The following is a 15,300-nucleotide window of genomic DNA, read 5'->3' as shown; positions in this document are numbered from 1 at the left end:
TATTTCAGAGATTACGAGTTGAAAAGGGTCAAGTGAAAAATCTTTGAATCATTGGTTGACATGTTACTAGGTAATGAAAACTAATGAATTAAATGTAGTTTTGATGATTATCAGGGACTTAAGTCTTTGGCTCAAAAATGTTCACGTGCGAAGCCGTTGCTAAAAAATGAGGTATGAAGGATAGAGCATGAGGATGAGAAGTTAATCGCTTCTTGACTTTGCAAGATGCCAAACAGGTTATGACTAATATTAAATTCAGAATACTGATGGTGTTAATATCACTAAATGAGAATCCCTTGGAATAAGTCAGGACTTAGAGTTATGTAAGAAAGATCATCGCTCTGACAGGTGTGGCAAATAAGATCCCTAGGGTAACGCAAAAATTTTGAATGGTTTAAGTGTTAGTGGATGCCCGAAGTGAAATGTCCCGTTCTTATTGATTAAAAACGTTCCATATTAATTGATTTCGTTGCGAGGTTTTGACCTCTATATGAGACGTTTTTCAAAGACTGCATTCATTTTTAAAACAAACCATAACCTTTATTTCATAGATAAAGGTTTTAAAAAAACTTTACGTAGATTATCAAATAATGATAATCTAAAATATCCTGTTTACACACGACCATTACATAATGGTTTACAATACAAATATGTTACAACAAAATAAGTTTCTTGAATGCAGTTTTTACACAATATCATACAAGTATGGACTCCAAATCTCGTCCTTATTTAAGTATGCGACAGCGGAAGCTCTTAATAATCACCTGAGAATAAACATGCTTAAAACGTCAACAAAAATGTTGGTGAGTTATAGGTTTAACCTATATATATCAAATCATAATAATAGACCACAAGATTTCATATTTCAATACACATCCCATACATAGAGATAAAAATCATTCATATGGTGAACACCTGGTAACCGACAATAACAAGATGCATATATAAGAATATCCCCATCATTCCGGGACACCCTTCGGATATGATATAAATTTCGAAGTACTAAAGCATCCGGTACTTTGGATGGGGTTTGTTAGGCCCAATAGATCTATCTTTAGGATTCGCGTCAATTAGGGTGTCTGTTCCCTAATTCTTAGATTACCAGACTTAATAAAAAAGGGGCATATTCGATTTCGATAATTCAACCATAGAATGTAGTTTCACGTACTTGTGTCTATTTTGTAAATCATTTATAAAACCTGCATGTATTCTCATCCCAAAAATATTAGATTTTAAAAGTGGGACTATAACTCACTTTCACAGATTTTTACTTCGTCGGGAAGTAAGACTTGGCCACTGTTGATTCACGAACCTATAACAATATATACATATATATTAAAGTATGTTCAAAATATATTTACAACACTTTTAATATATTTTGATGTTTTAAGTTTATTAAGTCAGCTGTCCTCGTTAGTAACCTATAACTAGTTGTCCACAGTTAGATGTACAGAAATAAATCGATAAATATTATCTTGAATCAATCCACGACCCAGTGTATACGTATCTCAGTATTGATCACAACTCAAACTATATATATTTTGGAATCAACCTCAACCCTGTATAGCTAACTCCAACATTCACATATAGAGTGTCTATGGTTGTTCCGAAATATATATAGATGTGTCGACATGATAGGTCGAAACATTGTATACGTGTCTATGGTATCTCAAGATTACATAATATACAATACAAGTTGATTAAGTTATGGTTGGAATAGATTTGTTACCAATTTTCACGTAGCTAAAATGAGAAAAATTATCCAATCTTGTTTTACCCATAACTTCTTCATTTTAAATCCGTTTTGAGTGAATCAAATTGCTATGGTTTCATATTGAACTCTATTTTATGAATCTAAACAGAAAAAGTATAAGTTTATAGTCGGAAAAATAAGTTACAAGTCGTTTTTGTAAAGGTAGTCATTTCAGTCGAAAGAACGACGTCTAGATGACCATTTTAGAAAACATACTTCCACTTTGAGTTTAACCATAATTTTTGGATATAGTTTCATGTTCATAATAAAAATCATTTTCTCAGAATAACAACTTTTAAATCAAAGTTTATCATAGTTTTTAATTAACTAACCCAAAACAGCCCGCGGTGTTACTACGACGGCGTAAATCCGGTTTTACGGTGTTTTTCGTGTTTTCAGGTTTTAAATCATTAAGTTAGCATATCATATAGATATATAACATGTGTGTAGTTAATTTTAAAAGTCAAGTTAGAAGGATTAACTTTTGTTTGCGAACAAGTTTAGAATTAACTAAACTATGTTCTAGTGATTACAAGTTTAAACCTTCGAATAAGATAGCTTTATATGTATGAATCGAATGATGTTATGAACATCATTACTACCTTAATTTCCTTGGATAAACCTACTGGAAAAGAGAAAAATGGATCTAGCTTCAATGGATCCTTGGATGGCTCGAAGTTCTTGAAGCAGAATCATGACACGAAAACAAGTTCAAGTAAGATCATCACTTGAAATAAGATTGTTATAGTTATAGAAATTGAACCAAAGTTTGAATATGATTATTACCTTGTATTAGAATGATAACCTACTGTAAGAAACAAAGATTTCTTGAGGTTGGATGATCACCTTACAAGATTGGAAGTGAGCTAGCAAACTTGAAAGTATTCTTGATTTTATGAAACTAGAACTTTTGGAATTTATGAAGAACACTTAGAACTTGAAGATAGAACTTGAGAGAAATCAATTAGATGAAGAAAACTGAAGAATGAAAGTGTTTGTAGGTGTTTTTGGTCGTTGGTGTATGGATTAGATATAAAGGATATGTAATTTTGTTTTCATGTAAATAAGTCATGAATGATTACTCATATTTTTGTAATTTTATGAGATATTTCATGCTAGTTGCCAAATGATGGTTCCCACATGTGTTAGGTGACTCACATGGGCTGCTAAGATCTGATCATTGGAGTGTATATACCAATAGTACATACATCTAAAAGCTGTGTATTGTACGAGTACGAATACGGGTGCATACGAGTAGAATTATTGATGAAACTGAACGAGGATGTAATTGTAAGCATTTTTGTTAAGTAGAAGTATTTTGATAAGTGTATTGAAGTCTTTCAAAAGTGTATAAATACATATTAAAACACTACATGTATATACATTTTAACTGAGTCGTTAAGTCATCGTTAGTCGTTACATGTAAGTGTTGTTTTGAAACCTTTAGGTTAACGATCTTGTTAAATGTTGTTAACCCAATGTTTATAATATCAAATGAGATTTTAAATTATTATATTATCATGATATTATCATGTATGAATATCTCTTAATATGATATATATACATTAAATGTCTTTACAACGATAATCGTTACATATATGTCTCGTTTAAAAATCATTAAGTTAGTAGTCTTGTTTTTACATATGTAGTTCATTGTTAATATACTTTATGATATGTTTTCTTATCATAGTATCATGTTAACTATATATATATATCCATATATATGTCATCATATAGTTTTTACAAGTTTTAACGTTCGTGAATCACCGATCAACTTGGGTGGTCAATTGTCTATATGAAACATATTTCAATTAATCAAGTCTTAACAAGTTTGATTGCTTAACATGTTGGAAACATTTAATCATGTAAATATCAATCTCAATTAATATATATAAACATGGAAAAGTTCGGGTCACTACAGTACCTACCCGTTAAATAAATTTCGTCCCGAAATTTTAAGCTGTTGAAGGTGTTGACGAATCTTCTGGAAATAGATGCGGGTATTTCTTCTTCATCTGATCTTCACGCTCCCAGGTGAACTCGGGTCCTCTACGAGCATTCCATCGAACCTTAACAATTGGTATCTTGTTTTGCTTAAGTCTTTTAACCTCACGATCCATTATTTCGACGGGTTCTTCGATGAATTGAAGTTTTTCGTTGATTTGGATTTCATCTAACGGAATAGTGAGATCTTCTTTAGCAAAACATTTCTTTAAATTCGAGACGTGGAAAGTGTTATGTACAGCCGCGAGTTGTTGAGGTAACTCTAGTCGGTAAGCTACTGGTCCGACACGATCAATAATCTTGAATGGTCCAATATACCTTGGATTTAATTTCCCTCGTTTACCAAATCGAACAACGCCTTTCCAAGGTGCAACTTTAAGCATGACCATCTCTCCAATTTCAAATTCTATATCTTTTCTTTTAATGTCAGCGTAGCTCTTTTGTCGACTTTGGGCGGTTTTCAACCGTTGTTGAATTTGGATGATCTTCTCGGTAGTTTCTTGTATAATCTCCGGACCCGTAATCTGTCTATCCCCCACTTCACTCCAACAAATCGGAGACCTGCACTTTCTACCATAAAGTGCTTCAAACGGCGCCATCTCAATGCTTGAATGGTAGCTGTTGTTGTAGGAAAATTCTGCTAACGGTAGATGTCGATCCCAACTGTTTCCGAAATCAATAACACATGCTCGTAGCATGTCTTCAAGCGTTTGTATCGTCCTTTCGCTCTGCCCATCAGTTTGTGGATGATAGGCAGTACTCATGTCTAGACGAGTTCCTAATGCTTGCTGTAATGTCTGCCAGAATCTTGAAATAAATCTGCCATCCCTATCAGAGATAATAGAGATTGGTATTCCATGTCTGGAGACGACTTCCTTCAAATACAGTCGTGCTAACTTCTCCATCTTGTCATCTTCTCTTATTGGTAGGAAGTGTGCTGATTTGGTGAGACGATCAACTATTACCCAAATAGTATCAAAACCACTTGCAGTCCTTGGCAATTTAGTGATGAAATCCATGGTAATGTTTTCCCATTTCCATTCCGGGATTTCGGGTTGTTGAAGTAGACCTGATGGTTTCTGATGCTCAGCTTTGACCTTAGAACACGTCAAACATTCTCCTACGTATTTAGCAACATCGGCTTTCATACCTGGCCACCAAAAATGTTTCTTGAGATCCTTGTACATCTTCCCCGTTCCAGGATGTATTGAGTATCTGGTTTTATGAGCTTCTCTAAGTACCATTTCTCTCATATCTCCAAATTTTGGTACCCAAATCCTTTCAGCCCTATACCGGGTTCCGTCTTCCCGAATATTAAGATGCTTCTCCGATCCTTTGGGTATTTCATCCTTTAAATTTCCCTCTTTTAAAACTCCTTGTTGCGCCTCCTTTATTTGAGTAGTAATGTTATTATGAATCATTATATTCATAGATTTTACTCGAATGGGTTCTCTGTCCTTCCTGCTCAAGGCATCGGCTACCACATTTGCCTTCCCCGGGTGGTAACGAATCTCAAAGTCGTAATCATTCAATAATTCAATCCACCTACGCTGCCTCATATTCAGTTGTTTCTGATTAAATATGTGTTGAAGACTTTTGTGGTCGGTATATATAATACTTTTGACCCCATATAAGTAGTGCCTCCAAGTCTTTAATGCAAAAACAACCGCGCCTAATTCCAAATCATGCGTCGTATAATTTTGTTCGTGAATCTTCAATTGTCTAGACGCATAAGCAATCACCTTCGTTCGTTGCATTAATACACAACCGAGACCTTGCTTTGATGCATCACAATAAATCACAAAATCATCATTCCCTTCAGGCAATGACAATATAGGTGCCGTAGTTAGCTTTTTCTTCAATAACTGAAACGCTTTCTCTTGTTCATCATTCCATTCAAATTTCTTCCCTTTATGCGTTAATGCAGTCAAGGGTTTTGCTATTCTGGAAAAGTCTTGGATGAATCTTCTGTAGTAACCAGCTAGTCCTAAAAACTGGCGTATGTGTTTCGGAGTTTTCGGGGTTTCCCACTTTTCAACAGTTTCTATCTTTGCCGGATCCACCTTAATACCTTCTTTGTTCACTATGTGACCGAGGAATTGAACTTCTTCCAACCAAAATGCACACTTTGAAAACTTAGCGTACAATTCTTCCTTCCTCAATACTTCTAACACCTTTCTCAAATGTTCACCGTGTTCTTGGTCATTCTTTGAGTAAATAAGTATGTCATCAATGAAAACAATGACAAACTTGTCAAGGTATGGTCCACACACTCGGTTCATAAGGTCCATGAACACAGCTGGTGCATTAGTTAAACCAAACGGCATGACCATAAACTCGTAATGACCGTAACGTGTTCTGAAAGCAGTCTTTGGAATATCATCTTCTTTCACCCGCATTTGATGATACCCGGAACGTAAGTCAATCTTTGAATAAACAGACGAGCCTTGTAGTTGATCAAATAAGTCGTCGATTCTCGGTAGTGGGTAGCGGTTCTTGATGGTAAGTTTGTTCAACTCTCGGTAGTCGATACACAACCTGAATGTACCATCTTTCTTCTTGACAAACAAAACAGGAGCTCCCCACGGTGATGTGCTTGGTCGAATGAAACCACGCTCTAAAAGTTCTTGTAATTGGCTTTGCAGTTCTTTCATCTCGCTGGGTGCGAGTCTGTAAGGAGCACGAGCTATTGGTGCAGCTCCTGGTACAAGATCTATTTGAAATTCAACGGATCGATGTGGGGGTAATCCCGGTAATTCTTTCGGAAATACATCGGGAAATTCTTTTGCAATGGGAACATCATTGATGCTCTTTTCTTCAGTTTGTACTTTCTCGACGTGTGCTAGAACAGCATAGCAACCTTTTCTTATTAGTTTTTGTGCCTTCAAATTACTAATAAGATGTAGCTTCGTGTTGCCCTTTTCTCCGTACACCATTAAGGGTTTTCCTTTTTCTCGTATAATGCGAATTGCATTTTTGTAACAAACGATCTCCGCTTTCACTTCTTTCAACCAGTCCATACCGATTATCACATCAAAACTCCCTAACTCTACTGGTATCAAATCAATCTTAAATGTTTCGCTAACCAGTTTAATTTCTCGATTCCGACATATATTATCTGCTGAAATTAATTTACCATTTGCTAATTCGAGTAAAAATTTACTATCCAAAGGCGTCAATGGACAACTTAATTTAGCACAAAAATCTCTACTCATATAGCTTCTATCCGCACCCGAATCAAATAAAACGTAAGCAGATTTATTGTCAATAAGAAACGTACCCGTAACAAGCTCCGGGTCTTCCTGTGCCTCTACCGCATTAATATTGAAAACTCTTCCACGGCCTTGTCCATTCGTGTTCTCCTGGTTCGGGCAATTTCTAATAATGTGGCCTGGTTTTCCACATTTATAACAAACTACATTGGCATAACTTGCTCCGACACTACTTGCTCCGCCATTACTCGTTCCGACACCATTTGTTCCTTTCGTTCTATTAACCTCTGGTCCGTAGACCTCACACTTCGCCGCGCTATGACCATTTCTTTTACACTTGTTGCAAAATTTGGTGCAGAACCCCGAGTGATTCTTTTCACACCTTTGGCATAGCTGCTTCTGATTGTTGTTGTTGTTGCGGTTATTATTGTTGTTGGGATGATTGTTGTAGTTGTTGTTGTTGTTGTTGTTGTTGTTGTTGGGCCATTTGTTGTAGTTGCGATTGATGTTGCGATTGTTGGGATAATTGTTGCGATTATTGTTGTAATTGCTGTTGTTGTTGTATTGGTGATTCTTATCACCGTTTTCCTCCCACTTTCTTTTGACTTGCTTCACATTGGCCTCTTCAGCAGTCTTTTCTTTAATTCTTTCTTCAATCTGGTTCACTAGTTTGTGAGCCATTCTACATGCCTGTTGTATGGAGGCGGGCTCGTGTGAACTTATATCTTCTTGAATTCTTTCCGATAATCCTTTCACAAACGCGTCGATCTTCTCTTCCTCATCTTCGAATGCTCCCGGACACAATAGGCACAATTCTGTGAATCGTCTTTCGTACGTGGTAATATCAAATCCTTGGGTTCGTAACCCTCTAAGTTCTGTCTTGAGCTTATTGACCTCGGTTCTGGGACGGTACTTCTCGTTCATCAAGTGCTTGAATGCTGACCACGGTAGTGCGTACGCATCATCTTGTCCCACTTGCTCTAGATAGGTATTCCACCATGTTAACGCAGAACCTGTGAAGGTATGCGTAGCGTACTTCACTTTGTCCTCTTCAGTACACTTACTTATGGCAAACACCGATTCAACCTTCTCGGTCCACCGTTTCAATCCGATCGGTCCTTCGATTCCATCAAATTCCAAAGGTTTACAGGCAGTGAATTCTTTGTAGGTGCATCCTACACGATTTCCTGTACTGCTAGATCCAAGGTTATTGTTGGTATGTAGCGCAGCCTGTACTGCGGCTATGTTTGAAGCTAGAAAAGTACGGAATTCCTCTTCATTCATATTCACGGTGTGTCGAGTAGTCGGTGCCATTTCCTTCAAAATAGTTAAATGGAACAAGTTAATCGTACAGAATATTAAGAGTAGTTAATAGTATTTCGTAGCATAATATGAACTCATTTATAAAAGCTTTTTCTTCATATTAGCGTTTTATAAGTTTAAATTCGGGTAGTACCTACCCGTTAAGTTCATACTTAGTAGCTAATATACAATTCAACTACTACAATTCTATATGAAAAACTGATTATAATAATATTTCGCGTTCAAACTTTTATACAATATTTTACAAACTTACAATACCGCTTATTTTACATAAAGCATGAAATATAGCACACAATAACTTTGATACAAGATAGTTGTGAAGACAATTCTAGCTAGTACACAAGTCGTTTAGCAAAGGCAATAAAGACACGTAATTCATACGTCCAGAAACAAGTCATGCATTCTGGTTTTACTAGGACTACTTCCCATCCTTGGTCTTGTGCAACATAACCGTTATGGCCGTTGATAAGACAGCGTGTTGTAACGTCATCAAAGGGACGAGGGTTACGTAATGTCCAACAGTCCCGTAATAATCTAAAAACCTCATTTCTTACCCCAATTACCGACTCCGTCACTTGTGGAAACGTTTTGTTTAATAGTTGTAGCCCGATGTTCTTGTTCTCACTTTGGTGAGAAGCGAACATTACTAATCCGTAAGCATAACATGCTTCTTTATGTTGCATGTTAGCCGCTTTTTCTAAATCACGAAGTCCAATATTCGGATATATTGAGTCAAAATAATTTCTTAACCCGTTGCGTAAAATAGCATTTGGGTTCCCCGCAATATATGCGTCAAAGTAAACACATCGTAACTTATGGGTTTCCCAATGTGATATCCCCCATCTTTCAAACGAAAGTCTCTTATAAACCAAGACATTCTTGGAACGTTCTTCGAATGTCTTACAAACTGATCTCGCCTTAAATAGTTGTGCCGAAGAATTCTGGCCGACTCTAGACAAGATTTCATCAATCATGTCTCCGGGTAGGTCTCTTAAAATATTGGGTTGTCTATCCATTTTGTGTTTTTAAACTGTAAAATAGACAAGAGTTAGATTCATAAAAAAATACTTATTAATACAAGCAATTTTTACATATATCATAAAGCATAAGAACACTATATTACATATATTACACCACACGAATACAACTATCTTATTCTGACTCGCTCGTTTCTTCTTCTTCAGTTTTGGTTCGTTTTGCCAAGTTTCTAGGGATATATGATGTTCCCCTAATACGAGCCGTCGTTGTCCACATTGGTTTAGAAAAACCTGGTGGTTTAGAGGTTCCCGGGTCATTGTTACAACTTAAGGACTTCGGGGGTTGACGATACATATAAAGTTCATCGGGGTTGGAATTAGATTTCTCTATTTTTATGCCCTTTCCCTTATTATTTTCTTTTGCCTTTTTAAATTCAGTTGGGGTAATTTCTATAACATCATCGGAATTCTCGTCGGAATCCGATTCATCGGAGAATTGGTAATCCTCCCAATATTTTGCTTCCTTGGCGGAAACACCATTGACCATAATTAACTTTGGTCGGTTGGTTGAGGATTTTCTTTTACTTAACCGTTTTATTATTTCCCCCACCGGTTCTATTTCTTCATCCGGTTCCGATTCTTCTTCCGGTTCCGATTCTTCTTCCGGTTCCGACTCTTCTTCCGGTTCCTCTTCGGGAACTTGTGAATCAGTCCACAAATCATTCCAATTTACATTTGACTCTTCATTATTATTAGGTGAGTCAATGGGACTTGTTCTAGAGGTAGACATCTATCACATAATATCAAACACGTTAAGAGATTAATATATCACATAATATTCATATGTTAAAAAAATATATAGTTTCCAACAAAAATGTTAAGCAATCATTTTTAAAGAAAACACGGTCGAAGTCCAGACTCACTAATGCATCCTAACAAACTCGATAAGACACACTAATGCAAATTTTCTGGTTCTCTAAGACCAACGCTCGGATACCAACTGAAATGTCCCGTTCTTATTGATTAAAAACGTTCCATATTAATTGATTTCGTTGCGAGGTTTTGACCTCTATATGAGACGTTTTTCAAAGACTGCAATCATTTTTAAAACAAACCATAACCTTTATTTCATAGATAAAGGTTTTAAAAAAACTTTACGTAGATTATCAAATAATGATAATCTAAAATATCCTGTTTACACACGACCATTACATAATGGTTTACAATACAAATATGTTACAACAAAATAAGTTTCTTGAATGCAGTTTTTACACAATATCATACAAGTATGGACTCCAAATCTCGTCCTTATTTAAGTATGCGACAGCGGAAGCTCTTAATAATCACCTGAGAATAAACATGCTTAAAACGTCAACAAAAATGTTGGTGAGTTATAGGTTTAACCTATATATATCAAATCATAATAATAGACCACAAGATTTCATATTTCAATACACATCCCATACATAGAGATAAAAATCATTCATATGGTGAACACCTGGTAACCGACAATAACAAGATGCATATATAAGAATATCCCCATCATTCCGGGACACCCTTCGGATATGATATAAATTTCGAAGTACTAAAGCATCCGGTACTTTGGATGGGGTTTGTTAGGCCCAATAGATCTATCTTTAGGATTCGCGTCAATTAGGGTGTCTGTTCCCTAATTCTTAGATTACCAGACTTAATAAAAAAGGGGCATATTCGATTTCGATAATTCAACCATAGAATGTAGTTTCACGTACTTGTGTCTATTTTGTAAATCATTTATAAAACCTGCATGTATTCTCATCCCAAAAATATTAGATTTTAAAAGTGGGACTATAACTCACTTTCACAGATTTTTACTTCGTCGGGAAGTAAGACTTGGCCACTGTTGATTCACGAACCTATAACAATATATACATATATATTAAAGTATGTTCAAAATATATTTACAACACTTTTAATATATTTTGATGTTTTAAGTTTATTAAGTCAGCTGTCCTCGTTAGTAACCTATAACTAGTTGTCCACAGTTAGATGTACAGAAATAAATTGATAAATATTATCTTGAATCAATCCACGACCCAGTGTATACGTATCTCAGTATTGATCACAACTCAAACTATATATATTTTGGAATCAACCTCAACCCTGTATAGCTAACTCCAACATTCACATATAGAGTGTCTATGGTTGTTCCGAAATATATATAGATGTGTCGACATGATAGGTCGAAACATTGTATACGTGTCTATGGTATCTCAAGATTACATAATATACAATACAAGTTGATTAAGTTATGGTTGGAATAGATTTGTTACCAATTTTCACGTAGCTAAAATGAGAAAAATTATCCAATCTTGTTTTACCCATAACTTCTTCATTTTAAATCCGTTTTGAGTGAATCAAATTGCTATGGTTTCATATTGAACTCTATTTTATGAATCTAAACAGAAAAAGTATAGGTTTATAGTCGGAAAAATAAGTTACAAGTCGTTTTTGTAAAGGTAGTCATTTCAGTCGAAAGAACGACGTCTAGATGACCATTTTAGAAAACATACTTCCACTTTGAGTTTAACCATAATTTTTGGATATAGTTTCATGTTCATAATAAAAATCATTTTCTCAGAATAACAACTTTTAAATCAAAGTTTATCATAGTTTTTAATTAACTAACCCAAAACAGCCCGCGGTGTTACTACGACGGCGTAAATCCGGTTTTACGGTGTTTTTCGTGTTTTCAGGTTTTAAATCATTAAGTTAGCATATCATATAGATATAGAACATGTGTGTAGTTAATTTTAAAAGTCAAGTTAGAAGGATTAACTTTTGTTTGCGAACAAGTTTAGAATTAACTAAACTATGTTCTAGTGATTACAAGTTTAAACCTTCGAATAAGATAGCTTTATATGTATGAATTGAATGATGTTATGAACATCATTACTACCTTAATTTCCTTGGATAAACCTACTGGAAAAGAGAAAAATGGATCTAGCTTCAATGGATCCTTGGATGGCTCGAAGTTCTTGAAGCAGAATCATGACACGAAAACAAGTTCAAGTAAGATCATCACTTGAAATAAGATTGTTATAGTTATAGAAATTGAACCAAAGTTTGAATATGATTATTACCTTGTATTAGAATGATAACCTACTGTAAGAAACAAAGATTTCTTGAGGTTGGATGATCACCTTACAAGATTGGAAGTGAGCTAGCAAACTTGAAAGTATTCTTGATTTTATGAAACTAGAACTTTTGGAATTTATGAAGAACACTTAGAACTTGAAGATAGAACTTGAGAGAGATCAATTAGATGAAGAAAACTGAAGAATGAAAGTGTTTGTAGGTGTTTTTGGTCGTTGGTGTATGGATTAGATATAAAGGATATGTAATTTTGTTTTCATGTAAATAAGTCATGAATGATTACTCATATTTTTGTAATTTTATGAGATATTTCATGCTAGTTGCCAAATGATGGTTCCCACATGTATTAGGTGACTCACATGGGCTGCTAAGATCTGATCATTGGAGTGTATATACCAATAGTACATACATCTAAAAGCTGTGTATTGTACGAGTACGAATACGGGTGCATACGAGTAGAATTGTTGATGAAACTGAACGAGGATGTAATTGTAAGCATTTTTGTTAAGTAGAAGTATTTTGATAAGTGTATTGAAGTCTTTCAAAAGTGTATAAATACATATTAAAACACTACATGTATATACATTTTAACTGAGTCGTTAAGTCATCGTTAGTCGTTACATGTAAGTGTTGTTTTGAAACCTTTAGGTTAACGATCTTGTTAAATGTTGTTAACCCAATGTTTATAATATCAAATGAGATTTTAAATTATTATATTATCATGATATTATCATGTATGAATATCTCTTAATATGATATATATACATTAAATGTCTTTACAACGATAATCGTTACATATATGTCTCGTTTAAAAATCATTAAGTTAGTAGTCTTGTTTTTACATATGTAGTTCATTGTTAATATACTTTATGATATGTTTTCTTATCATAGTATCATGTTAACTATATATATATATATCCATATATATGTCATCATATAGTTTTTACAAGTTTTAACGTTCGTGAATCACCGATCAACTTGGGTGGTCAATTGTCTATATGAAACATATTTCAATTAATCAAGTCTTAACAAGTTTGATTGCTTAACATGTTGGAAACATTTAATCATGTAAATATCAATCTCAATTAATATATATAAACATGGAAAAGTTCGGGTCACTACACGAAGGCTCTGCATGACGTGGTAGTAAGTGCCTTCATCACATACACACACACACACACACACACACATGAATCTCTAGATTTCGACGGTTGTAAAGTCTTCATGATGACTTGGATACGAATAAGCAACGAATAATTTTATATAATAAGCAATGAAAATTATATAAAAATCGTTAAGGTGACAATGTAAGAAAAGAAACGAAGTTCTTAGTAATCTAGGGTTATGTACAACCCGTACCATTCAAAGTAAAATATCTTTTAAATAAAAGATTTGGTTTGTAAAAGTGAAAGTAAAATTTCATATGTATTTGTCAAAAGTAAGTAATCATTTACTTTATTTTATATAACATATACGATTTCAAAAATTTGCACGAATGGCAAATAAAATAAATTTACTTTTATAAAAATTTGAGAGGATCGTACCGTAAAATAGTATGTGAAAAAAAATTGGCAAACAAAATTTTCATATTTCGGAGGTTACAAGTTGGAAAAGGATATGAGGATTGAGTAAAAGATTTTGAAAATTTCGGGTGACATTTGAGCATCAATGTCACGAGGTAATGAAAACGGTTGAATTTAAATGTGGTTGATGACTATTAGTAGGGCATAAGTCCTTTGACCAAAAATGCTTAAGTGTAAAGTTGTTGCTTATAAGTGAGATACTAAAGGGAGAGTATGAGGATGGGAATTAACTACCCATTGATTTTGGAAATTTCGAACTGGTATGGCTAATATCGAAGTAAGAAGGATGATGGTGTAATTATCATCAAATAAGAAATCTCTCGGAATATGTTAGGATTCAGAGTCGCGTAAGAATGAGCATCAAATAAGATTCTTGGGTAGTCCTTAATATTGAATTTGAATCGCTAGAGTGACGGGATACAATTTCCTTTATGTATCGTTGTGCAAGTCTGTCGATTGTATCAGGTTATTCCATGGCTAGAAAGTGAGCAGATTTGGTGAGGCCGTCAACGATGATCCAGATAGTGTTGTAACTTCCTATTGTTTTTAGTAGCTTCGGGATGAAATCCATCGTCATCCCTTCCCATTTTCATTGTGGGATCTCGGGTTGTTGAAGTAACACATATGGCTTTTGGCTCACCATTCTTGCGAGGTATACGAATAATCTTCTTACTATAAATATCTTTCACTTTCATCCTTGAAAGCCAGTCCATTCCAACTATTTCATCAAATCTTCCTAACTCGATAAGTATTAGGTTAACCGTAAAGTTCATTCCAACTTTTACATCAAGCTTCCTAACTTGATGAGTATTAGGTTAATCTTAAGGTTCATTCCAACCAAATCTTATTATACTGCCGTGAAAATTTTTTATCAACCTTCTCAAATAACATCTGCTTGTGTGCAGGTAACTAATCCTTTCCAATTACTACTATAAAATTTCCAAGTTTTGTTGGCATGAGGTCATCTCCAAATGACCCACCTGTTAATTTTAAGGTACTACCTTAAATTACTCCTCTATCTCTGCCAGCTTACCATTAGCTTGTCCTATAGAATACTTAACTCTCATGGTTGTTAATGGCTTATTAGTCATAACACTAAGGTTCTTAGATATAAGGTTTCTATCGCTCTAGTATTAAACAACTTCGAGACAATAAAACGCTGTGAAGAAACGTACCCTAACTAAAATCAGGATCCACGCGAGTCTCCATAGCTGAGATAATGATTGCTCTATCGCGAGTAAGTCCAAAGTTTTTCCTATTTAAGAACTCTTTCCTTGAATGTCCAGGGTGTCTATATAACAAATTTTCAGGTT

The sequence above is a fragment of the Rutidosis leptorrhynchoides genome, chromosome 3 (assembly GCF_046630445.1).
Source record: "Rutidosis leptorrhynchoides isolate AG116_Rl617_1_P2 chromosome 3, CSIRO_AGI_Rlap_v1, whole genome shotgun sequence".
NCBI classification, from domain to species: Eukaryota; Viridiplantae; Streptophyta; class Magnoliopsida; order Asterales; family Asteraceae; genus Rutidosis; species Rutidosis leptorrhynchoides.
This window is presented reverse-complemented; position numbering follows the sequence as displayed.